The sequence below is a fragment of the Manis javanica genome, chromosome 11 (assembly GCF_040802235.1).
Source record: "Manis javanica isolate MJ-LG chromosome 11, MJ_LKY, whole genome shotgun sequence".
Lineage (NCBI taxonomy): Eukaryota > Metazoa > Chordata > Mammalia > Pholidota > Manidae > Manis > Manis javanica.
In genome coordinates, this window is record NC_133166.1 from 32,235,963 (window position 1) to 32,263,306 (window position 27,344).

The following is a 27,344-nucleotide window of genomic DNA, read 5'->3' on the forward strand; positions in this document are numbered from 1 at the left end:
CTCATGACTTTGATAGGGGGAAAAATTAGTCCTTTCCATCTGGCAAATTTTTAATTTGCCAACCTGTTTGTGCTGCATGGACACAGGAGGCAGAAGAAGGAGGGTCTAGTGTTCAGTCAGACAAAATAAGCAAAAGCTTTGAACAAAGAAACTCCATGTCCAGGGCACAGTCAATAGGTGTCCCATGCTTATCTGTGTCTGTCAGCCACAGGCTGTGGAACGCTTCCATACTCATCCCTCAGTCACAGGGTCAGATGAGGCCATTTCAGTGGGTCTTAGCATTATCCTTAGGGTCTGCCCTTTCTTCAAGGACCTCCATAATCATAAGTATTTGCTCTACATATGGATTTTCAAAGTGCATGATAAAGCCTGTTCCTATGCCCAGAAAGGATCATGTTGAGGCAAGACCTCCTGGGAGACCCAGGCTTCCCAAGCTTGGATCTGAGGATGAGAGCTCTGCTCAGAGACCCTGTGGCCCTGAGGTTCCACCTCTATGCCATGCCTCAAGGTTGGTAGGTGACCAGAGAGGATACTCAGATACACAGCCTCTCATGGGTCCATCAGCATGTCTTTTTCTTTAGGAAGGAGATGCACCTGGTGCTAATATCCTTTCCTCTGGGCGGGTGGCTCAGGCAGAAGCTCCCTGGCAGGTCCTGGCATGCCGAAAAGACACACTGGATTGCTTTACTTTCTCTAGTTACCCACAGAAAGGCAATAATTAAACACCATGTCCTTGAAGTTATGAATGAAAATGAATCAACTGATAAGTGTTAAGATGCAGCTATGCAGAGGCAGCCTAGCCTGACAGTAAAAACTATCTCTGAGTTACACGGCCAGAGTTTGGAACTTGGCTTCACCACTCGCTAGCTGCACAAGTCATTTAACTTTTCTGTGCCTTGGTTTCCTAATGTGGAAAATTGAAGCTAATCATAACATCTGTTTTCTTGTGAGGTGACCCTATGGATTGAATAGATTAATAACAGAATCTCTCACATTTTATGTACTTTTGTTACTGGTGTTCAGTGCAAGGGATAAAATTCGGAACAGAAACAGAGGGGAGTTTTTGAGGGGGCTGCTTATTGCTTCCACATCTTCCCCAGCAGTGTCTGGTTCACAAGGTAACTCAGAGCCCAGGGCTCCTCTACCCTCCCTAAGAGGACAGAGGACCCAGAGCTCCCTGGTACCCTGGGACAAGGGGCCTTGGGATGCCCAAGGGAAGTCTGCTTCTGCTCCCTGCTCTCTGCCCCATTTCTGCTAAGGCCAGGGAAGCCACATGGGGGTGGGGGCACCCAGCACCACAGTGTGGGGACCTTGGCATCCAGGCTGATCCCCCCTGAGCTGGGGAGTTGAGTGGGCGGGTGGTGACTTTTCCTGCCAGGCTGGTCTGTCACACTGCGCAGTCCAGGGCAAAGGAACAGAGATCCCTACCCAAAAGGGCAGTCAGTCTGCAGGGAGACACCAAGGATACCTCATAGCTTGGGCACTGATCTTCCAGGCTGCCCTCAGCACCTGAGGTTCATGAGCCAGTAGCCATGGCATCTTGGCAATCCTAGAAACTAAGGCAATGCAGAATGCGAGGCTGGGAGACTCAGCTCTGTCAGGGTGCTGAGTGTGGTCTCCACCAATGAGACTGGGCTGGAGGTGACAAGCCTCTTCACTCAAGGGAATAATCAACTTAGACCACCGTGTGCACTCACATCACTAGCCTTGTACAAGACATACCACAGTCAGCTCCCCCACCCATGGACTTGGGCAAGGTCAGCCCCATGTTGACCTCCTCCCCTCCTACAAGGATATGTGTGGGAGGAATATTAGTGCTGGATGTGTGCAGGGTGCTGGGCTCTCTCAAGGGGAGGAGATCCCCCTACCCAGCAGTTCTGCCCTCCTGAGCTCTCGTCTCTCTGCACTGCTCACCACACACTGCTCAGCACAGTGGGTTAGAAGGCTCCCAAGTGCAGATGTGAGGCACAGTCAGAGCCTGAAAGAACCCCAGGAACCATTCATCTTGACCAGCTAGCTCTTGACCTCTTTTGATCAAAACCCACAGTAAGAAACCTATTTCACATGACATCTAGTACACACACACAGACACACATGAGGGAAATCACAATTTGCAAAGCAGTCTTTAGCCTTACCACGTCTAACTCTGGTATCTGCTATTTTATTTTCCAATACTACGTCAAGAAGGAATGCTGGTCATGACCTAGGAAATTGAGTCAATGACCTACCAAGGGGTGTGACCTCCATTTGAAAAACACTAATCTAAATCAACAGATTGCAACCTTTTATAAATCAATGCCCCCTTTTCATAAATGTTAAATCCCTACTCTCTGAGGTCCCTCTTTCCCCCTTTAGCAGGTGGTTCTAGTTCAGTCTGTACATATTAGGATTCTGCATAGGAAATCCTTTAAAGAAAGAGTCAATGGCTGAAGAAAATGACTTTAAGCTAGTGAGTTCCTGTGTCTCACTTACCTGGGGGAGAGACTAAGGCCAAGTCATGGGCTCCAGAAAGGTTCATAGCCTTGCTCAAGAGAACAAGCAGAAGCCAAGTTGGGGCAGAAACACAGAGGAGATGGGATGGGTGCTGAGACCCGGTAGGACATTTCCAGGGTCTTCAAACTCTTTCAAAAAATGCCAAAAAGTGAGGACACCCACATAGACCAATAAGAGGCCCCACCCAATTCCTTGGCTTTGGGTTAGATTTCTGGGAGACTCAGTGTGGGAAAATGTCTTACCCACTGGGAGTCAGAAGTCCTGCTGAAGAGCTATGTGTGCCTTTGATTCATCAGAGATGGAAAGTAAATTGATCATCTCTGAACAGGGGCAGTGGTTTGGAGGACAGCATCTTCCTCACCTGGGGTTCAGGAGGCAGGAGACCCTTGTTGGGAGAGAAGACAGGCAGTGTGTGTGGGCCCACCGGCCATGTCTGCCACGTGTGTCTGTGGTGGGACAGGGGGAGGGCTCTGCTGGTCTTCCCCTAAACGCAGAAGCCGATGTCAAGTGTCCAGCCCATGGCTGTGCAGTACCCACTACATCAGGTGCTGCTGACCCAGCACCACCACCTGATAATCAGAACACCCCAGGACCACTGAGTGTGGCTGCAGCTGCTGCCCTCTGCTCCTTCAGAGAGCCTTTTCGGACCCGAGCCAGGAGAGGCAAAATGACAGAGACTCTTCTTGGGGCCCTCAGCAAGATCCCCTGAACACAGCAGAGGTGTTTGTGCCAACCTGATGGCCGGATGGAGGCATTCAGTGTCCTGGAACAAGCCCAGGTCCCAGCCATAAATGTCCCCGAGGGTTGGAGCCAGCCCAGGAGACACACCCACACATACTCATGCGCACGCGATGCACAGGCAGACGCCATCCTTGAGGCTACAGCCTGCCCTGCATTCCCAGCCCTGGTGGCACATAGATGCCAACTGGGGAGCAAAACAACAGAAATGCTGATGCCCAGGCCCTAACCAAGATTGACAGAATCAGAGTCTCTGGAGTTGGGGTTCAGACATCTGTTTTGTTTCATTTGTTATCTCCCTAGGTGATTCCAATATGCAGCTGAGATTTAGAACCACTGGGTTAGGAAAATAGTTTCTAAATTTCAGTGTGTATATAAGAATCCACCTGGAAAGTTGGGTAAAAATACAGATTCACCCCCAGATTCCACAGCAGAAGATCTGAGACAGGTTAATTAATAATAAGGCAGAAGAAATAGGCTCTTACCTAATCAACAGAATTCATGTCAATTCAAGCCATCACAAATCTCAAACAACATAGCAACCTTTGATGTTTTAGTCCCTGAACAAATATTGTAATCTCTTTACATACCATAAATGTTTTATTGGACAAATACTATGTCTTCTCTCAGATGTAGCAGTATATCATTACCCTCTTTCAAACAGCCTTTTGGAAGGTTAATAACTGATGACTGCAAGTCCTATTTTCCTCATCTGAGAATCATGATGCCTCATTTTCCCAATCTCAACTTCAAAAGACCCTTTTTTCCAGAAGGCAAAAAATGATGGACAGCTCTTTGATATACTTATGGAAAAGAAAAGGAGGTCTGTCAAGGGCCTGGGCTGTGGTGGCCCCAGTCCTGGGCTAAGGAGCACAATCCTCCTCAATCTTCCTCCTTTCTGCCATGCAGCTCCTGCAAGCGGCCAAGTCTCATTTTAAGAATGAGTCTTTGTATCACAAACTCTTCAGGTGTTTTTGATGCCATGTTCCCCGGAACACAGTTTGAGAAACACAGCAGCTGAAGCTGGGCTGCAGGGAGGTTGCTGGGGATTAAAAACAAGGCCAGGTAGGGGGACAGAGGACCTCACAGGCTCTCACTGAGCCCCACTTCCCTGAGTCACCTGCAGGCAGGATTCTTGGGCCTGGAGGCCTTTTCCAATAGGACCCCAGAGATCAAAGTGCACCTCTCCACTCCAAGAACCCTGGCCTAGTGAGCAGCCACCACTGTGTGTGTGTGTGTTAGATTCTGCAGGTGTTGGTGATGGGGAAAGGTTTCGAGACCCTGCAGGAGGGATAAAGAGGTGAGGCCAGCAGGCTCTCTGCCTTCAGCAACTTCCCATTCTGGTATGAGATGAACAGGCAAACAGGTGTATTGCCAACATATCACCGTCCCGTGTTGAGCTGGCAGGCTGGCTGAACAGACAGATGGCCATACAGCTGCAGCCAGGGTTCGGTAAGGACAGCATGTCTGGCACCAACTGCTGCCTTTTGAGATGGGGCCTGCAGGATGCAGAGCTCCTGACATCTCTGTGACTAAGCCAGCTCTGAGGATATTATTTTTTGGATTCCAGAGTCAGCAAACGCAGTATGAGTTGCTATAAACACAAAGGAGCCAGTCTGCTCTCTTGCCTATGTGAATGTCTCAGACGGTGCAGAGCTAAGGAAAGCTCCAAAGCCTGGTCCCAGACTATTCCCAGGACTTACAGAGGGAGTGGATGAAAGGCAGCATGAGAGCGCTGAAAACCTGCCCCTCAGTGTAAGTGGCTGGACACCTCAAGGCAACACGCAGGCCTCACTGTATCCATCTGCAGGCTTCCCCTTCACCAGCAACCTGGGCTTTTCCTTGGGAGCCCAGGGAGGCCCTTGAAAGTGGCAGTACTTCCTCACCACTTGGCCCTCACAGCCCTGGTCCCACACACCACTCAGCCATCATTAGCATCCAATTCATGTGGGAGCACAGCAAAGTGGCCAAGAGCACGGGCTCTGAATTTAAGAGACCAGGTTAGACTCCCAGCTCCACCACTTACAACCTGAGTGACTGAGCAAGTTCCTGAATTTCTCTCACCACCTTGGTTTCCTTGGCTATAGACAGGGGTAAAAAGAATATCTACCTCCTAAGAGTTGGAACAAGTATATTAAATATTTCATGTAAAGTGCTTCCAATGTTTGGGACATGGAAAGCATGCAGTCGGTCTTAGCTAGCAGAGGTATTAGTAAGAGCACTGCTGCTATGTGGAGTGGTGGCAGCACAGAATAAAGCCAGACCAAGGGCTAAGAAGTCAAATTCCTGGGCACAAGTCCCTGCTCTGCCCCATACTTCCACTCCTAGCTTTTGTAAGCCTCAGCAGCAGCATCTCTGGGATGGAGATGATAATTACACTTGCCCATCTGCCACAAAGGGTTGGCCTGTGAGCTGACCACTGTGTTTGTGCCAGTTTGATTATCAGCACATGTAGAATAGTGACCGCCTGCCTCTCAGCCTGGTGCAGGAGGGGCGCCTCTGACTATCCCTCAGCACAGCTAAGGGAACAGCAGCCCATTGCAGCAGTAAGTTCCCCAGCCTAACACCACCTGGGGGATCTTGTTCTACAGACAACCAAGGAATTCAAAGACCCAGTCAGGCTCATCTAAGAGCTCAGCTCAGTTCACCAGTGGTGCTGGGAGGAATGTCCCAGAGGGAAGCCTGCCCCTGGCCACCCGGAATGTGTTACTATGGTTGCATTTCTTGCAGAGTCCAGAACCAAGCCCTGAGGAGGGAACAGGCTTGGGCAAGGCCCAGCTGAAAGGCCCTGTCCTTTGGGGAGAGGCCCTGCTCCCCTGGCCCCTCATTCATTCCTTCTGTAAACTCGTCTGTGTCTCAGTGGCCAGCTGCTGCCTTGCTCTCGGTTTGCTCCATGGGGTCCACCTGGTGCTCCTCAGGTGCACTGGGGGCTCTCTGAGGGCGAAGACTGCATTGTTCAACTGTGGACCCCCAGCATTATGTGGCCCAAGGCTGGTGACACAGAGTCAGTCAGATTCACGATAGGTGGGTATGTGTTGGTTGTTTGGGAGAGAGGGTACACTCCCTGGGGGCATTTCCAGCTTCCTCTCGCAGCCTTTTCAAAGGGGGCTGAGGGCTCAGATGGGTGCCAGAGGAGGGCCTTGCTCTTGGCAGTGAAATAAGGAACCCCCTTGCCTATCTTCCACTGGGCTGTCAGAAAGGACAGAGGGCAGCTTATAGTAGAGCCAGTGACACGGGTAGTGACATAAATCCCAGGCAAGCTGTTCTTTGCTGTGGCTCCCTGGCTTTCTTGCAAATACCCCTTTCCTTTCATTTTATTGAACAAGCCAGCTCTGCCATGGAATTTTGAGCTTAACTGAGATGATGTTTACAGTAGCATAGTTCATAGTATGGAGAATGGGATGTGACAGGAGGAACTTGTAGAACTGTACTAAAGAAGGAAACTGAGGCTCAGAGAAGTTCAGCAACCTGTCAGGGGTTACCCAGCAAGAAAATAAGGTAGGAGGAGCCAAACTCTGGGATACTTTTCTTTTGGCACTACTTGACCCATGGGCTCATTGGCCTCATGGGCTCTTGCCCAGCTCTGGCCCTGACTGGATGATGGACAAGTAAAACAGCTTTGTAGCCTGCCTCTCTTCATCAGCAGCACATGTTCAGGGGGCACGAAGGGCCTAGCCCAGAGTCCCTGGAAAGTGAAGGGGATGTGGCTGAACGACAAGGAGAACAGTGGCCTCAGCAGAAAGACACTTCCAGGAAGTAATTTGTGCTTTATTTGGGGTTTACTTGCAAGATAAGTAGGTTTCTTTATAGAGCGTGCAGCCGGGAATAGTGGCTGATTTATCTCACACTAGGAACAACCAACTGCACCCAAATCTGATGGGAGGACAGGAGCTCTGTTGTGTGGACACAGGCCATGTTTCTCACTGCTCTGCACTGCCTGAGGCACAGACGGAGATCTGCAGGGTCCCGTGCCAATGCCCAGCTGTCACTGTGGCTCAGGGCAGGCCCCGAGCAGAAAGGTAAGAAGGGTTCCATGGGAGGGGCAGTGCACGGAAGCAACCTTCCCCTCACTCACTCTCGTCGGATGTGTGTCTTGGGGCTGCCCTTCCCTGCCCCCAGTAAATCCAACTGAAGTCAATTCAAGGTGGGTTTACTGAAAATGAGGAAAAGCGGAGAATACACTAAAACATTAGCAGTTATTTCTGGATTGTTCGATTATTAGTTGTATAAGAAAATAATAAATGACACTTTAAGTGATTATTGAGCAGCTACTGAATGCACAGAGTGGAGCAAAGATGCACACTCTTGTAATGGAGTTGTTGGAGTGATAAAAAACAAGGATTAAAGTCTGTAATTGATTTCAGCTATGCTATTTTTATAAACACAACAATTATGTGCCAGACAGTGTCTAAGTACTTTCATGTTCATTATATACCATCTCATCTTCTAAAAAAAAACCCTTTTATAGACAAGGAGACCAAAACTCTGAGAACTATCTTAGACAAGATGATGCAGTAAGTAGGGAGCAGGTGCCTTCTGTGTCACCCACCTCGCCTTACCTTATTAGGCCCCAACTGTCCCTGATACAACCTGCAAACCCACCTGGCCCCAAACACGGCTCTCTCAACCCATCCTTGGGACGCACAGGTCCAGAAAATTCATGAAACTATACAGAACACTATTAAATAAAATTAAGTAGAACTCAAGAGGGCTACTGTCACTAATCTGACTATCTCAGTGCAAAATAGTCTGAGGCAAGAGCTTGGTTGAGTGAAAATGTATTTATTGAGCAATCAAATGAAAGCACTCTGGGCCCAGAATACACTCATACTTTACATGACTTACTTTATAAATACAAACCCAGTCTTAGTCAAAAGTTTGAAATGAAAGATTTGCCTTTCAATGCAGAATCTGCATTTCAACATAAAGGTGTCTTAGTCATTCACCAGGTACGCAAAATCTGATTAATGCTGTATACTTGGCATTTAGAAAGCCTGAGGATTCCAGAAGGCTCATTTCAGGCCTGAAGGTGGCAGCGTGCACAGACAGTGCCGAGAGAAATATGTGCACATCACTTTCAGCATGCCATCTCTAAAGAAAGTCTCCAGGGACAGTGGCATCAGGGCTGTCACTTTGAAAAGCTGAAATGTGTATGCCTGTACAGAGAGAGGAGCAAATTCAGTCTCAAGCCATTAACTTTGTTTCGCTAACTGAGCACTTATTACCTGTTGAGCACCTGGTACAGTGGCTATAACAGTGAACTTGCCAGGCAAGTCTGCCGCACAGAGCTCACATTCTATTGATGGAGACAGACATTAAGCAAAATAAACCAAGAAAGCAGGTCATTGCAGATTGTGACAATTGTTGTGAAGGGAATAAATTCAGTGGCATAAAAGAAAGTTGAAGGGGAAGCACTGCTTAGATAGAACACAGGACACACTGAGGACACATTTGAGCTGGTACCTGAAAGATGAGAGTGAGCCAGCCACAGGGCAAAGGGCAGAGGAAGCATGAAAGTCTTGTGGCAGAAATAACTTAGGGGGTCCTAAGAACTGAAATGAGACCAACATGACCAGACACTGGGGCAGGGTCACACAGGACCCGGTAAGCCATGGTAAGGAGTGTGGTTCTTGTTCTAACAGCAAGGGGAAAACTTTGAAGGGCTTAGCAATGGAGCAACATAATTTGATTAACATATTAAAAAGTCCATTCTAGTCCCAGAATGGATGGGAGGAGGTTAGTGAGGAACTGAGTAGTCCAGGCAGGAAGTAACTTGGATGAGGTTAGTAGTTGGGAGACAGACAGAAGCAGCTAGATTTTTCTTGTTGTTATTCATTATCATCATTTTGGGTTTATCTGTAGCTATAAAAGTTGATTATTTCTATAGTGTGTTTCAATTTTTTTTATTAAGGTATCATTGATATACACTCTTATGAAGGTTTCACAAGAAAAACAATGTGATTATTACATTCACCCTTATTATCGAGTCTCCCCCATAACCCACTGAAGTCACTGTCCATCAGTGTAGTAATATGCCACAGAGTCCCTATTTGTCTTCTCTGAGCTACACTGTCTTCCCTGTGACCCCGCACACACCATGTGCACCAATCAGATACCCCACAATCCCCTTGTCCCTCCCTCCCCACCCTTCCCCACCCCTCCCCTTTGGTAACCACTAGTCCCTTCTTGGAGTCTGTAAGTCTGCTGCTATTTTGTTCCTTCAGTTTTGCAGAAGTAGCTAGATTTAAGTTTCATTTTGGATGTAAAAACACCAGGCTTTAAAGTTAAGTAAAGGTGGGTTCATTCATTCAACAAACATTGAAGATCAAGAAATATTCCCAAACATAGGACAAGTCGCTAGAGCAGAGCCGAAGCTTCAGAGTCCTTAAATTCACCATGGACTTTACAGTGATCCACTTTCCTGGGGAAAGATGTCACACTCATTCAACAAACAAATATAAAGGGACTACTAAATACCATGTACATTTCAATATGTAGATTTCAACTTTCTCCCATTTCAATTGTATCACAGCAAAGAGAATAACCAAACAAGATTTTTTCTTTTTCTCATAATTCTACTTTGTGTTACTTTCTCCCTGCATAATACAACTCATTATCATATTATAGTCACTGCATCTCAAATAGCTGATAATTATCATATTTCTAGAGCCTGTTAACATCCACTTTCCACAGTGATATCCTTCTAAATCTCCACGTGAGCCATTTATTTCATTTTTTTATGAAGATCATAGGTAGGTGCTCAGTGGAAAACACTCATTAACCTCATTAAAACAGCAGGGTGAGAAGCTGAGAGCATGGCTCCTGACATCCTAAGGGTTTAGACTTGCAGCTCCCAACACCCCAAACTGAGTTTTGTTCCTTTTGTCATAATGAATGTTAAAATCCAAAAGCATACTTTCAAACGAAATCTTTAAAACCTAGCCAGAAGTTCCTGGATCCTGTTGCTGATGCTCAGCATGGCATTTAACAATATTGCTAGTTAACCCTGAGAGGAGCCATGTGGACACTTGTACTTGCCCAACAGTTATTTACTGTATTTTCAGAAGCTGCCAGCCTTGGGCAGAGGGACATTAGAAAATTGGGAAAGTGCCAGTCTGGGTCTCCCAGCCCCAACAGCCTTCCCACAGGGAGGTGCGAGGGAAACAAGCCCCCTGGGGCCTCCTGGACATCACAGTCATAGTCCTCACTCTGCCGCAGGAGCATCTTGATTCCGTACAATTCCAAACCATGCAGACCCTGAGTCTACTGCCTACATAAGGGGGAAGAGGCACCAAACCCAGGACCAGAGCCTGGGTGCCGTGGTCTTCATGACCCAGCTCATTGCCTAAGCTTGAGACTTCCCTTCCTGTACAGAGAGATGCTCATAATGATAGAAACAAGGACACAGAGAACTTGGAAGTGTCTTCTCTGTTCAGCCTTCCCTTTTTGTTCTCCGGAGGCTATGATCTCTCAACATACTAGCTCAGAATCATATTTTCCCTTCTGATCTGCCAGCCTGGTCTGTGGAAATCAGAAAACAATTAGTTCAATCCTCCACCAAATCAGCTGGTAACCTTTACTCGGTGCCATGGTGCTCACAAGTAGAAAGGTTCTCACAATAAAAGGGTCATCTAAATAATAGCTTAGAGCGGTGGCCCCTCAGAGTCATGTCCCCCTGGAGTTCCAGACCCTTCCTCTTATAATAGCTGACTTATTTGGCCCTAGAACTGTTCAGACCAGGGATAAATGTTTCTGTTCTCCTTCTGCGTTTTCTTCTGTGGTTATTCAGGAATACTTAGAGCCAGGGAGTGTGATTCCTCTTGGGTGAACAGAGCTAACTGGACACACTCAGAAGGGAGAAATTTCTCCCATAGTCTATAAAATTAAAGGCAATAACTAAGCAAATAAGACATGTTTCCCATGACTCTGGAGCTGTTATGACATCTTCCTTTATTGGCTCATAAAGCAGCGCCCACATTCTTGCCCTGCTATCGACAGCTCCAGTGACATGGCTGAGCTATCAGTCACTAATTGGAGTGTCCTTTTTTCAGGAGACTCTGAAGGAATCAAATTTCCCCCTGCTGTCTCTTTCAGGAGCCATTGTTCAGAGACACTTAGACATTTGAGATGGCTATTTCACAGCAACTCTGGCATGATGTGACAGATGCAAGAGGGAGGCAGGTTCCTGAAGATGCCTATGTAACAAGAATGCTACACTGGGAATTTTCACTAAGGCAATGAATACCAGAGGCCCAAGTGAGTTCTCAGACAGACAGGTGCTTGGAACTTCAAAGCAGCTTATTGGAAATTGATTAGCAATTCACCCAGATTGAGAGTATATGGACTAGATTTTTAAAGATTAAGGAGAGGGTCTATGAAAAGGATTCTGAGTTGGGGTCTCCCTGGAGCGGAGGGACTGATGACCTTCCTCCCACCCCAAGCATAGTGGAAGAGGCTACAGAACTGATAGGTGTTGCCCCAAACTGGGGGCCACAGGAGTCTGTGGCTGACTCAGGCCTGAGAAAGCTAAAGGAGCTACTAAATCCCCTGTGATGGCAGGGCAAGGGCACAAACATGGAACCCAGGGTGGGAATGTCAGCAGCCGTCATTTTAACAAACAGGTGCCCAGGAAGGCAGCCTGTCTGGGAAGGGGATCCTTCGATAAGCCGTGGTGGGGTCATCAGCACAGGAGGGTTGGGAGTAGCCAGTTAAAGCTAAGTTACAGTTACCTGACCCAGTAGGGGAGTCCCCAGAAAACCCATAAACATTATAATGGGTCATCAACCATGCCTTCCAGGCCAGAAGGCACAGAGCCGGCTTATGGCAGGATCAGCCAGGTGACAGCCATCCTGCCTTCGGCACCTTCCCTCTCCTCCCTTCCAGAATGGCGAGAAAACACAGTTAGCCAAGAGGGAAGGAGGAGCATGGAAAGAGAAGCTGCCCTCCTTGGATTGGTAGAGCCTTTGGAGAAGAATTAATGTCAAATCAAGCCTGAAGTTTTGCCAATTACATAGTAGTGGGCCCGCTTAATGACTGAACTGAGACTGTGTTTTAATTTAAATTAATCATATGACTTATTCTTTTCCCTTAATGGAAAAGAAAGCCCTAGTCTTGCCTGAATTTTCACCCCATAGCAGGGAAAGACTTAAATCCGTTGAGTATATTTGAAAATACAGTGATATAAAAAAATAAAGATGCTTCCATAATTATACCTAGGGGTCCTGTTTGTTCAAAGTACCGGATATACCAAGTCAGAGCAGCAAGGGGAGGCTTCCTTTGATCATCCACGATTGATGGCTAATTCTGCCAGGTAGTCCTACAATTAGGAATAGATCCCTCTGGGACATTAAGCTCTATCTAAAATGAAAGCTTCAGGTCCATTGGGTCTTGATATTTTCCTCACTGTTGAGGGAGTGCTTTATGCTCTCAGCAAAACAAATCTGTATTTGGGGTTATTTGTCTCAATTTGCAAAGACAACGTGCAGATATATAGAAGATCCTAAAAGATTCCAAAAAGAATGGAACAGGTTGTATATAAAGGAGCAATATCAAAAGCAACACTGGAAGTTAGAAGTCAGTGAACCAGCACCTTCAAAATTCTAAGGAAAATTGGTTCTCAACTTAGAGTTCTGAAGGCAGCTAACCTGTTAATCAAACATGAGTGCATAAGAAAGACATTTTCAGATATGCAATAGTTCTTTCCTAGAGCCTCTTTCTTCGGAAACTACCTGAAGACATGCTCCCGTGTAAAGGGAATAAACCAAGAAGGGGGACGTCATGGGCTTAACACAGGGGACCCAGCTTGGGGGCACAGATGAGTAACTCCCCAAAATGAAGGCACCCTGAAGCCTCAGACAGCAGCACTGAGGCCGGCCTGGAGCAAACAGCTCCCACTGGAGCAGAAGGGTCGAGCCCTCTAAGACGGATTATATGCTCTCTGCAAACATCTGGAAAATAATATTAATTGTGTAAAGCAGGTTTGATAGAACACATGGGAAAAAGTCAAAGCTAAATACTTATGTAATTATTTTTTATAAGAAGAGCAAATATTAATATTAATGTGTCTGGTATTTGCCTGTTTGCCCTCATATCCATTTTTTTGCGCTTCTCTGACCTGTTCTGTATCACTGGAATTAGGGAGGTAGAGGGTGACTGACTCTTGCAGGCTGCATTTCTCAGGTAGCTTCTATCTGCATTTGGCCAACGGTAGGCACTGAAGGGAGATGGAGGGCAGGAGGAAAGGAGAAGCCAGGGTGTTTCTTCCCCTTGCTGTCTGCCTCTTGGGGCATCTCTACAGAGATGTGACCTCCTCCATGGCTTGGTCTCCTCTTGGCTTCGCCTTCTGCTGTCAGCCCTGCATCCTCAGCTGCAGAAAGACTGCCCATGCCTTTCAGTCTCAGGGTAGGGGTAGCAGCTTCCTGCTATTGCAAATTTCTGGTTGCCTCAAGTTCCCATTTGGCTTTCCAGTTCTTACATTACCTCTGTAGCCAATAACTTAAATTCATTCCCTTCTACTTAAAATGCTTAAGTGATTTTTTTTCCAAACCAGACACTGAGTCAACAAGGAAAAACAGAAGCTTACATCATGGAAGTCTACTTAATAGTGAGAAATCCTTTCACCATATAGAATGTAAACAACACTGTCTATTGTTTTTACCCAAAGTATGAGGTCTTGGGGAGAGGAAGTATGTATTCAGGGGAGACAGAAGGTATAAGAAAGCCCACCCCTCATCTACTATAACAGGAATTTGGTATATAATGCCTAATATTAGTGAATCAGTAAGTAGTGGTATAAGCATGTAATTTACAAATACAGTGGCAATTATGAGAAGAAACAGGTGAAAGGGTTAAGCAAAGCCCCTGTGGGGGTCAAGGCTGGGAAGACGACTCCAGTGAAGTACAGAACCATTTTACTTGATTACAGGTACTGCTGAGATTTTTAACTATGTAAATAATTACTTTGATAAAATTCAAAGATAATTTTTAAAGTAATGATTCATTCTAGTGATTTGCTGAGAGATAACACTAAACTCACTAACTCATAGTTCGCAAAGCTCACCTACTGCCCCATGTAAAAAAGTTAGGACTTTTATATATCTATGGTCTTTGGACTCATCCTTACTACCTACCACACCCTGAAGGTGCTGGCAGGTGGACCAGTGTTTTCTACTGCAAATCCACCTCTGTGAAGCCTCATCTAGTGGGAGCCAGGTCAGAGATGGGAACTCATATGAAACAGCTGTGTTTCACATCACTGTTTGTAAATTCAAGTTGCATTGTGAAAAGGTGCTCACCTTCCCAGCCAGGAGTGAGGAAGAAAGAAAGGGAAGAGGAGGACAGAACAAAGCTGCTGTCCCCCCACCACCCCCCGGAGGCTGGGGAAGAGATGGGAGACAGCAAAGCCACCTCTTAAGTTTTCAGATCAAACACTGCTCATTTTTACCTTCCTTTTCTTGGGTTTCAACTTCCTTTTATTCAGTGACCTTCAGCCTGAAACATAACCTCCTAGAATAAGTCAGAGTGGTGGCCACAAGTAAGGAAGTGAAGGCCTCACTCCCACATGCCATAACTCACCCCAGTCTCTGTTATTTGTTCTTGCTCTTATCATTCCAGGTTTTAGTTTACCCCTCTGACAATGATCCAGGATATTCTTGTCTGTTCCTTTTTAGTTGTTTGTCCACCTTCCATTGGCCCAATGGTCTGTATTAGTTCCTGGTAGTGATTTCTCATCTCTCATGCTTTCTTTGCAACTGCAATTGTCTATGAAGCACATCATGAATTTATTGAACGTTCTGCTTCTAGTCTCTGGCAAGAGGCTCTGGGTATCTCTGGTCACTACCTGGTCCCAGTGCTGGTTCTGTGATCTGACTGTGGAATGCAATGGCTGCCATTCCCACTGAGGCTTAATGACAGCAGGAGAGTGACAGTGGCAGCTGGCTTCAGCCCTCTAGAATCTTCCCTGACTCTCCAGCCGAGTCTCTCATCCTATATCAGCACTTCCCACAGCATGCTCTGCAGAACCTTCATTCTGTGCAGTTATGAAATACTGTGAGATAGAAAATTCCATGGTCAGATAACTACGGGAAATACTGGTTAATACTGGTTAAAGGAAAAAGATTCCTGACTCAGAATTTCTTGGGTCTTTTATGTACACTGAGAACTTCCAAGAATGAAGCTTAATGACATTATTCGGCAAAATCAGTGACAGGGGAGCCTTCCTTTGAGTGACACAACACAGAACTGATATCCCACAGAACTGGCTTTGTGAAATGCTTTCACTGATAATCTTCTCCAAGTTCCAAAGTACTGATCTCTCAATCTAATGGGATTGGTTCAAATGGCTTCCAGTGGCATACCCCAATGGGATCACAGTGGTAGGCTCTCCAATGGGTCTGAACAGTTACACATAGAAGCAGCTACAGATAGAACTAAGCTCAGGACCAAGGAAGTGGTAGAGCCACCCAAATCAGCCCCCTTTACCTGGCAAGGTAAGTCTTTGCCAAGTTCCCCGGAGAGGAGACAGTTTTTGCCAGCCCTCACCCCAGCTACAGCATAGTACGAAGTTCCCTACATACCACATCCCCCCCAACTCTCTGCCTTCACTTGTGCTGTTGCCCCTTCTCAAGCACAGACCCTTCCTTCTCTACTGGCTTAGTTTAGGTTCACCCAAGAGCCAACTCTGGGACAAGCATTTGAGTGTGAATTGGAGGCAAAGAAAATCCTGGTAAGGGAGAAAAGTGAGGCAAGGAAGGGAAGGTAGCCAATAAAGAATGTTATCCCACCAGCACTGTGGGCAATTAGGGCTGTATCCTGCTGGGGAAACTCAGTGTAGATCACACACCTCAGAATTAGCTGCCCCTCGGGGTGAGGGATCTGAAGTATTTATACACCATCTCCGGTCAGTCGTTGGTGAAGGTGGCTGTGGGGCTGGGGCCTTAATTCCCTAGCACTCTGGCCAGCAGAGTGTCCACCTCAGCAAAGTGAACAGCAGTAGGAAGAGAAAACAGCCAAAGAACTGTGGGTGCTGCTTGCTGGGAGCCATGCTGGTGTGCACTGAAGGAGAAGGGTGAGGGGATGTGGGCACCTGCCGCACCTGTCCAGGACATGTTTACCCCTCCTACCCTAGGAGGCCCTTTCAAGGCAGGGGCCTTATTTGTTTTATCACAGCTATACCCAGTGCATTGCTCAGGGCAGGCCTCCTAAGTATTTGTTGAATGAAGGGATCCTTCTAAGCACAGCTTAAATACCTTTCTTTGAATTATCCACCCCATTCCCCAGAATCAATCACCAGCACCTAGTTCCCCATAGTTCCCATGCTCATCTCTAACCACACTCAGTGTAATTGTCAATGTTCTTGTCTGTTTTCTCTATTGAGCTCTGGCTTCTTGTGCAGAAGGACTCGTGTGTCCCTAGGGCCCAGGCCCATGGTGGGTACTTACCACGCATTTTCTGAACTGGACAGAATGGAACTGACTCTCCACAAGGGCCTTTGGTATGGAGAACCCCGGGTGAAAAGAGCAGTGTGCCATGAAGGGTGGGGGACACGTGGCTCCAGCCTGGCTGCTGCGAAGTCCACGTGCAGCCAGATTATGCCTTTGGGCCAGATGGAGCCCCTGCCACCCACCGAAGCTATGCTGGTGCCTGGGGCTCCAGCCTACTCACAGGGCCCCATTATTAAAGTTCTCCATCATGGTCCACAGCTCCCAGAGCCAGTGGGCAAGGAACAAGAGGACTCTGCCCAGAAGGCCTGGTTTGGGTTGCTCAGCAATGAGGAGAAGTGCACATGCGCTGGGAGAATGAGGGGATGACCTCTTTGGGCCCAGTGAAAGAGGAGGTTCATCTTCCCCCAAAGGAAGGAACCCAAACCTTTATGTTTACACAGAAGCCACGAGGACCAGCCTGGACTCTCATTGGCAGAGCAGTTCATTTTCCCCTTGGAGGTCTTTGGCCTGTCCCAGTGGGAATTCAGAAACATGGGGGTGCACATTCCAGATCCACCAACGTTTCCTCAATGTTAAGAAGATTAAAAACAAACTAGTACTCCAGACACACAAGGTGATGAGCCTGTACATTGGCCAAAACACCAGATTCTTGGCTGCTTTCTGGAATTAATTAAAAGCAAACTTCCATTCACCATTCATGCATTGTCAGAGGAGATGAGGAACAAAATCCTCTGAGGTCAGATACACAGGGCTTGTCCTGCCTGCTGCATATCTATCCCTTGCCACTCAAAAAAATATGACCTGTGGACCAGCAGCATGAGCATCACCTTGGAGCTTGTTAGAAATGCTCATCACTCTTAAAACATAATCTGCATTTTAATAAACATGCACACTAAAATCTGAGCAGCCTGTGCACAGATTCACTCCTGTGGCTCAAAGTTCTATTCTTTAACCATAGAAGCTTCTAGGTTTGCTAGTCCGAATCTTGACTCCTTCCCCATTGGTCCAATCTTGTGCCCACCATTGTGCCTAAGAGGATGGCATGCCTCCTTGTCTCTTCTCTTGTGACTTGCTTTGCCCAGAGTGCCCTCCTTTCCCCAGTTCCATTCATAGCTGGGCTAAATTATCCCCTAAAATCCAGCTTCTGGGAAGCTGCCCCAGCCCTCTGGGCTGTGAGAGGCCCTCCTCCACCTGCCCATGCACCCCACCCTCAGTGCCGGCTCAGGCTTTGTCAGACTGCACAGGTCGATGACTTCTCTGTCTCCCCATCACATCGGGAGCTATATGGTTACCTTTATACAACCAGCTGCTAGCAAGACACTTAAGACATCTTGGTTAAAGAGAACAGAATGTCCATTGGACATTTTTCTGAGGTTAAAATTGTCTGGTCATTCCAGAGAAGCCTGTGGCTGGATGGATCTGGGAATGTGCCCACAGCCCACTCCTGGTCGGTCACACAGAGCTCCTGAGAGTGAAGGTCTGCAAAGGCCTCCAGAAAGGTCACAGTCCCAACCACAAGGCCATTCTAGAACACACCATTTTCCTCTCAATTGAGTCAAGACTCTGAAAGGCACTAAAGCCAGGTCTTGATGACACTAATGAGCTGCAGGAGGGGAAGATGATGGGGGTACACCTTCAAGATCCACCAACATTTCCTCAATAAATAATGAGTGAGCTCAATATCCATGGCAAGTCAGTATTTAGGCTCCTTCCCATGAGTGTTTGGAGGGATGACTAATGTGGCTCTGTAAGAGGAGCCCTGAACTGCATGTGGGCAGAGGCAGGTTGAAATGAAAGCCCAGAGCAAAGCAGCCATCGCTGGACAGTCTGGGTCCAAAGTGTAACCCTCCCTCAGCCCAAGAAAATAGCATCTACCCTGTGCCAGGGACAATCCATGCATTTTCTCATATCATCTTCCCAAGAGCTCAGTGAGATAACTATTATTATTTGCATTTTACATATAAGGAACCAGAAGCTCAGGGTAGTTAAAAGAAAAACGTTGTCTGAAGTCATAGAGCAGCTGGGCCCTGGAGTCTGGATGGCCATCTGAACCTGACCATCTCTAAGGACATTTTGCAGAACTTCTGCAAAATTCAACAGGTTTCGGTTGACCACTGGGAACACAGACTAATTCTGAGCAATTTGTTACACTTCAAAAATAGCTAAGTGAAATGCTAATAAAGTGCCTCGGGGTCACTCTGCTGCCTTCAAATGATGGAATGGACACAACACAGCACGCACATCATGGGCTTTCAAGAACAAGGATCTGAGGGATTAAAAGGACAGCCCCTCAGCAGCCCAGGCAAAGGTGAGGAGGGGGGCTGAGACTAGGCCCAGGAGCAGTGGGGAGAAACTAAGCAGCTATGTGGCCCCCTGGGAGCACCACTCAACACAAGACCTTGGGCACAGCACCCAACATTTCCAAGCCTCAGTGTCCTCATCAGTGAAATATAATTTTTATGCTAATCCCGAGGTGAGGCTGTCATAGGATAACATAGGGCTAACAAATGCCTGTTATGTTAAGGCCAAAAACAGAATCCCTGCTAGGAAGAGAAGTCTTTGGAAACCAATTTGATGAGTGCTGGGTGGAAGGTGAGCATATACAGCCTACTCTGAAGACCGGGGTGCCAACTGGGGCCCAGGTGACACAGCAGGGGATGAACTGGGGGCTTGCTCCTAAAAAGAGAAGGGAGGACAGGGAGTGCCAGGCCAGCAGGATGAGGTGAGCCTGGGATGAAGCGTGAGTGGTGAACCTCCATGAGGGAACATGACCACGGATGTTCTAAGGCTTCTACAGCCAATTAAGGCTGCTGCCCTACTAAATCTTCTTTGGGAAGGCCCACTATGTACTTGAACCCTTTGTGAATTCTCTTAGAGGAACACACTGGCTATGCACATAGTGAGCACATCTCACAGGTGGCCCACAGGAAGACAGGAACCCAGAAGGGAGAGGTGGCTTTGAGTCCCTGGGAGTGAGCAGGAATCTCCAAGGAGGACTCTGCACTTCCCGAGGCAATGGAATTATCTGGAATGATTTGCAGGTCTCTGAGAAGCAAGTGAGCCCCTGCTGACTCCTGGTCCCATTTGTCAGATGCCCTAATTATCCCAGGTGCCATTCACCTCCCACCCTTTTTGCCTTTTTTTTCCCTTCTGTTTTCATTTCCTGAAAATTCTGTGCTTGTCACGGGCCCTCTGAAAGTCAGAAATTCATTCCCCATTGAGTCTATCTGCATCACAGGAAAGAAAAACAAAAAGAATATTGGGAGTTTTTATGAGATGAAGAATATGCAAATTCCAAGGTCCTTGGGTACCACAGCACACTGGGGCTCCAGTCAAGAAAGGACAGAGCTGAGGAACTGATCTGACAGTTAAGTAACTCCAAATGGGGTTTCTTCATCATCATCCTCTTCCTTTTTTATTTTTAATAATTCATAGTACCAGACAGGTTGACAACTTATTGAAAATGGTTCCTCACCTGAAAAGTGCTTACTACTTACAGAGTACCATCCTTATTACATTGACACTGACATTTAACACTCAATAAATCTCCACTCCCTCCATGGACATGTTCCTGACAGCCAAGAGGAGTCCCTGCCTTTTCTCTGCACTTCAGCACGGTTTTGGTTTCAGGGACCCCTGCTCTGCAACCAGGTCCCTCAAATTCAAGGCAACTCTGAGTGGGAAGAGCAATCCTGGGATGCTTTTGTCCAAGTTGATGGCCCCCCTTCCAACCCAGCCAAGCGACCGCTGTCCTCGTCCTCCGCTAATAGTGGCAGCAAGCTGGATGAGAGCTGAGTAGGTCAATGAGGGAAAAAAGGAATGTGCCTGCCACGCCCCACCACGTGATCTGTATGGCAGCCGAGGCCCCTCCCAGCCCAGCCCTCTCCCACCACCACCCTCCTCCCTAGGGGATGAACAGCCATCATCCCCCAATAATTCGCATGCCCCCCAAACTTCTGGGCCTTTGCTTATATGATTCCCTTTGCCCTTATTGTCTGAACACCCCTCAAGGACAAGTACAAGCCTCTGTGCGTACCCCATATTGCCTTCCCACAGAAGAGCACAGTTTTCTAGCCTGTGCCCTACAGAACCACATGCAGACTATACACAGTTCCACTCAGCACCACTGTCTGTTACTCCATGTGATTTTCCAGGGCAGGGGCTGGTCTTACTCATTTCAGTACCTGACCTACCAAAGGCCCAGAATCAAACTGTGTGTGATGATCATACAAATGAATGACTGAATGAGCATGCCACTTTTTGCCAACCCTCTCCCCCTTCTTCCTGCTCTCTCCTTATTACCTGTATCTGGCAATTCTACAGGCTCTGACCTCTGGGGTGTTGCTAATTTCCATAGATTAAGGCAGCAATATTTGGGTTTCTGAAGTCGGGAAAATCTGTCTTTATGGTTCTTCCCTGAAGTTTGTCAATTACATGGCTCCCTTAGAGCCTTACCTTCCTTATCAGTCAAGTGGGATAATAATATATATACCCCATTAGCTAAGGATCAAATGAGGCAGTACATGTAAGTACCTACATAGACCCTGCTGCCCAGGAACACACAGGAGTCATTATTTGTGATTCCCTGCCTGGGAGAAAAGTAGAGTCACTCATCCTGTCTGGCTCAGGTGGTATGACTTTAGGCAGGCCCGGTGCCCCAAAGGCCTGGGGTATAGAAACATCCAGGGCCAAGCCAGTCTGGACTGGCAGAAAGCCAGCACAGTAGCCTGTTTGCAGAGAAATGCAAGACTCTCCCTCTCCCTTCCAAGGATGTGTAGCAAGATGAAGGTGTAGAGTGTATGTTAGTCTCCAATTTGTAACTAGAGCATCATGCAGCTGAGTTCTGCTCCAAAGCCTAAAAATATTTCTTCTCTTCAGGGTTTCAAGTTTCTCCTTGTTGCTAGGAGTAGCTTATGCTAATCACTGGCTCAGCAAATGTCACACAAAAAAACCCTCTTGGGCAGTGCAAGGACAACAGAGCTCAGCCTCTGGGGCTCTCATTCCAGCCCTTCAGCTGCATGTTGGGGAGGAAGTGTCAGGAGCCTGCAGGTCCCTTAGGCCACAGAAGGGTAGGCAGGGCAGACTGTGGGCAGTGGGGCCCCCAAAACTCTGCTGCAGAAGTTCATCAGTGACTGGGCAGCTGCCCTGGGGCAGATGCCCTCTGGGCACGCAGTTTCTGCCCTGCACTGAGTCACTTGGGGCCTGGAGTTGGCATCAAAGGGACCCCAAAGGCCTCAAGAATATGGAAATTCTTTCCTTGAATCAAGATCTTTGCTCATTCCAGACTTCTGAAAGAATACAATCTGCATTTCCCCAAGGGCAGAGAGAAGAACCAGGCAATACATGACAATAAAATGGGAAAAATGTAACATATATATAAAACCTATTCATGCATTCACAGAATTTTAAGCATCAGAATGGTGAGCACTGACTTGGTCCAGTCCTGCTCCCAAAGCAGCAATCCCCGACAGAGGCCCTGAGTAGAGGTCCTTGGCCTCTGTTTCTCCTCCTTTCTTCTCGTGATGGGGAGCTCCTGCCTCTCTTCTCTGGGCACGGCCAATTATTAGAAACTCTTTCCTTACAATGAGGCTGAACTGCCTCCCTCGTATGCCCTGGATACCAGCACTGTCAGACAGAAATAGAATGCAAGCCACATATGTGATTTTAAATTTTCTAGTAGCCACATTAAAAATAGCGAAAGAAAGAAGTAGAATTTCAATAATATATTTATTTAACCCAACATGTCTAAAATATCACTTTAATATACAATCAACATAAAATGACTATAATGAGAGATTTTGCATTACTGTTTCCATTTGAATCTTCAGGTTGGTTGTACATTTCACGCTTAGTGCACATTGCAGGTTGGCTAGTGCTATTGCAATGGCCACAGGTGGCTGCTCGCTGCTGGACAGGACAGGGCTACTTGAGACAGCTTGCTAGCCACTCTCCAGTCCCTCCTCACACATGGCTGCCAGCCCAGCTCACCATCCCCAGTTCTTTCCATTCTTCTTCAACCTTTTCTTTTGTTTCCCTGAACTCCTCTAGGTTATGTTTTTATTCACAGTAAATAACAAATACTGTTACTCTTCCCTATCCCTTTAACCATTCACCATTCCTCTTCTTATGAAAGTTTCCCCTCACAATATTATTGTAAAAACAGTTTATATTTCATCAGTATCATTTAGCTTCAGGAAATGCTAATACAAATTATGCCCAGGGAGTAGCTACCTGTTTCAATCCATTGAAAATCCTCATTCATCCATTCAGCCTTTCAACTGTCTTGGCTACAAAGCAAAATTATTTTTCTCTCCTCTCATTCAAGCCTCTGCATAGTTTTCCCTCAGCAGCTGAGCTTGAAGGTCTTCACACACACTGGTCACTACTAAAGACAGAGCAAATTCAGATCACCACACAATATCTGATACAGGGTCAGGCAAAAGCTACAGCTATGACCAGAGCTGGCCACCCCACTGAGCACCTCTGCAAGCAGGGCCTCTGTCTGCTGTCTACTGCACACCAGGCTCACGTTTCCAATGGAAAGAGAGAGGCAGCCAAGAGCTGAACCCTGAATTCCATGAACATTGCCTTCCCCAGTGTCCAAAGGATACTGCAGAAGGACAGGGGCACTAAGAATAAGGTGCTGAAAATTGCCATGGTCTCTCTGACATCTAGGCTTGAGGAGCAGAGTATCTTGATGGTTATGAGCCCAGGGCCTGTGATCAGCTGGGCATGGGTAGTAGCTCCAAGCCTTACTATCTGTGACAATGTAAAAGTTAGTTATCCTCTCTAAATCTCAGGATCCTTGTCTCTAAAATAGGGATAACTATACCCATTTTATAGGGTATATTAGCTACTTATTGCTGCTGTAATGAATTACCAGAAATTTGTTTTGGTAAAAAAAAAAGTGATTAAAATGAAACCAACTTATTATCTTATGCCTCTAGAAGTCAAAAAACCTGAAATGGGTCTCACTGGGCTAATAGTGAGGTGTCAGCAGGGCTGTATTCCTCCTGGACATACTAGAAGGGAATCAATTTTCTTATCTTTTCCAAATTCTATGAGCTGTCCACATTTCTTAACTCATGGTCCCTCCCTCCATCCTCGGAGTCAGCAATGGTGGGTTGAGTCCTTCTCACATGGAATCACTGACTCCCCTTGCATCTGTCTTTCACTTATAAAGACCCTTGTGTCATACTGGGCCCATCCAGATAATCCAGGGTAATCTCATCTCAAGGTCATCTTTTAAGCAAACTTAATTCCCCCTCGCCCCTAGACCATATTCACAAATTCTGGGGAGAAGGAGGTGGACCTCTTTGAGGGCCATCATGCCTCCTACCAAACCGGGTTAATTGGAGGATTCAGTGAGCAATACCTGGCACAGCATAAGTGCTCTACAGCTGTTGGAGGTGTTTGTATTTGGCCCCAAATTTTTATGTGAACTCCAGGCCCTAGGCAGCAAAGTAAAGCCAGTTTGGCCCATTCTATCCAAGCTTCTTTTCTCTTGGACCCAACTGAGGTCCTTCTAAGGGTGGGAGGGTCACTTCCAAGTGGGAGATAGCTCTGGACCCAGCTCACCACACAGATTCCTAAAAGGCCATGCTCCCCAGAGAGAAGTCAAAGGTAAGGACCAAAAACAGCCCACCCTAAGAGGCAAGAGCGCTAACCTCTTTGCTCTTCAATGGAAACCACTGCAGCCCCAAGGCCCAAACATGCCCTTACCCTTGACCTATGTTGATGCTTCCCCTTGGAGATGTAAAGAAAGACAAGAAGGGAGCTTGGTCTGCCCCAGAAATCAAGGGCACAGTATAGAGTATTATCTAGGCAAAGTGAAGTATGTCCTTAACTTAGAAAGAGGGTGACTTGGAAATAATAATAGTAGTAGTAGCATAAGCTAACATTTATTGAGCACTTACTACATGCCAGGCCCTGACAGTAAAGCTGTATGGATTTTATTTTATTTTACCCCACAGCAGTATAAATTTGGGAGCATTATGAGTGAAATGAACAGCCCTTCATACATGGGTAGGAATAGCCTGCTGTTAGCCAGCAGATGAGTAAGAGATGTGGGATCCCTGAAGTTCTGTCCTTCGACTTAGATGGGGTTGCAAGGATACGGCGCTAGAAAGGGATTCGAATGCAGAAAGCTGAAATCTGTTCATCTCAGCTGAAATTCACTGAGACAGCACTGCATGAGATGTGGGACAAAGGTCTTTCATGAGGTAGCAAATATCCACTTGTCACCCCCTCTGTCCATGTAGCACACTTGAATTTGTAATCCCCATGGCAGTTCTCTGCCTGAAAAAAGATGTGATCAGTTCCATCCAGATTAGCAAGGTAGAACTTGTGAGTTAGACCTGGTTTTAATACCTGCTCTTCTATGCAGACATTGATGACTTAGGGAGTTATTAATTTTTCTGTGCTTCAGACTTCTCATTTATATGATGATGGTGAGAGTAATAATAGCAAACATTTATATAGGTGTCTACCAAGTGCCAGGCCCTGTTTGATGAACATTACCTGTGTTAATGGTTATTCCTTATAACAACACTATGAGGTAGATATTGTTATCCTATTTTACAGATAGGAAGCTGAGGCACACAAAATCTATATTAAGTCACCTGCTCAAGGTCACAGAGCCCAAGGTGGTCAGAGCTGGGCTTTGAACATGGTCTGCCTCCAGCCTCAGGGATCCCAGCCACTACTCTCTGTACTGCCTCAGAACATGGCTCACCTCAGGGCAGTTGGGAATTAAATAAGGTATCTGTGAAACATGTATGCCTAATGCTCGCATAGGCTTCATGCCTGGTATAATAAATATAAAATGTCTGAAGGAGTTAACAAATGGATGGGGCTTCATGATAGAGCACCTTGGCATGACCCAGGTACCTGCAGGGATAGGGGCTGTTGCTTCCAAGACGCTGGTGGTTGGCCAGAGTGAAAGGGAGTGCAAGCCTCTGGGGGACCACCTCTGGCTGTGTGTCAGGGATAGCGCCGCCTGGAATGTCCTTCCCAGTGGGAGCAGCCAAGAAGACTGGGAATACCTTTGACTTGTGGTGTCTCCAAATCGTGCTGCATTGGCAACTAGTTCCCCCAAAGGAAACTGAGACACTGCAACATGGACTGTTGGAGAGTCTGTCTGGTGTATCCAAAATTGGATTACACAACCCAGCAGCATTATCACTCTGGCACAGCCACACTCGCCAGGCCGGAAAGCCCAGTCCCTAAAGGTGGGCTCTGGCAGATATTGGGAGCATAGGTGGCAAGGGGGCAGAGGCTGGGTGTCCAATGAGGCAGGAGGGGCACCCACCAAAACCAGACCTGGGAGCCCAGTAGGTGTCCAGAGAGAGGCAGTCACCCCTGGTCCATCTCACTTGTCTCCTTGACCCACATGGGGACATTACTACCAGGGAGGTCAGAAGCCAGGCCTATGATGCCAGGAGGCTCTCCAGGAGATGTCCTGGCCATACAAAAGTGCCTCACCTGTCATCCCAGGAGTTCCGTGGTAGCTGCTTAGATATAAGACATATCCTAGGAATCACTTGCAAGAGTCAGATGGCACAAAAAGACTCCCTAGCATCAAACAGCTATGAGCAGTGACATTTATAGGCATGAGCACCTTCCAGGATTCTTTCCCGGGCTCAGAGCACCAATCTACTCACCGAATGCAAAGAACAATTAGTCCTGCCAGATGGGCGATGTATTGAAAACCCTCTCCTAGGGCATAACCAATTAAAGCCTGGGTTTTAAAAGCCAACTGATTCGCTCAAAGGAGCAAACTGCAGGCTCTTCCTGCTGAGCCATTTCTCTGCATTTCCCAAGGCAGATCTAAAGCCTCCCGATGGACTTGGTTTTCATACAGCTATGTGCAGAGTCCGCTGATAACTCTATGATTCAAAGCACTTGCTGGGCATTTTCTGATTCATATTCATTTAATCATCCAACACAATTTCACTTTACCCTTTCACCCTGGAATCTGTGCCCTGGGAAGACTGACAGCAGAGTGCTGGGGCAGCAGATTGGATGAAACCATTTCTACTGGCACAGTCTACAGCACAGCCATGGAAGAAGCTGGAAGGGGACCTCTGAGGCACTTGCTCTCCTCCACAAGCAAGGCCATCTTACTTGACATCGACAGCCACGCTGAGCCCAAGGAACAAAGCCTGCCAATTACAGGCAATTCAAATTGACGGAATCAGTAATGAAAAGCTCATCTCTCATAGAAGGAAAAAGTACCTAGGATCCATTTAGCATTGACTCAAAATTTGATTTTTAAATTCCAAAATGAATAATGTGTGATGAGTTTTATTGGCTCAACCAGAATTAATGAGTTAAAGGAAATCTAAGGTCCTTCAGGGTAGGAGAAAATTACTCCAAATTGCATCATGTAACACAGGCATCAGGCATGTCCAGACCAAGCATTTTGTCCCAAAATATTAGCACGGATATCCTGCCAGCTTAGTGACCAGCAGTGGGCACACAGGAAGGAGTGGACACCAGGTACTGTCTGCTGGGTCACTTGCCTACTCATCTCACCATTTCCCAGGGGGCATCTCTGGTACCTGGCAGCTGCTGGTTTAGAACCAACACCAAAGGTTCCATAGAAGCCAAGAGTGCTGCTAAGAGAAGTAACGACTAGCTCGAGCCAGCAACACGCAGACACACACACAG

The 27,344-nt window shown here is 47.0% G+C and overlaps 1 protein-coding gene across 4 annotated transcripts in view; it reads right to left on the minus strand.

Annotated features, from left to right (window-relative positions):
• The window catches only part of GALNT18 (polypeptide N-acetylgalactosaminyltransferase 18), a 332,956-nt gene that overhangs the window by 176,607 nt on the left and 129,005 nt on the right, over nucleotides 1–27,344 (minus strand). The window lies entirely within an intron of this gene.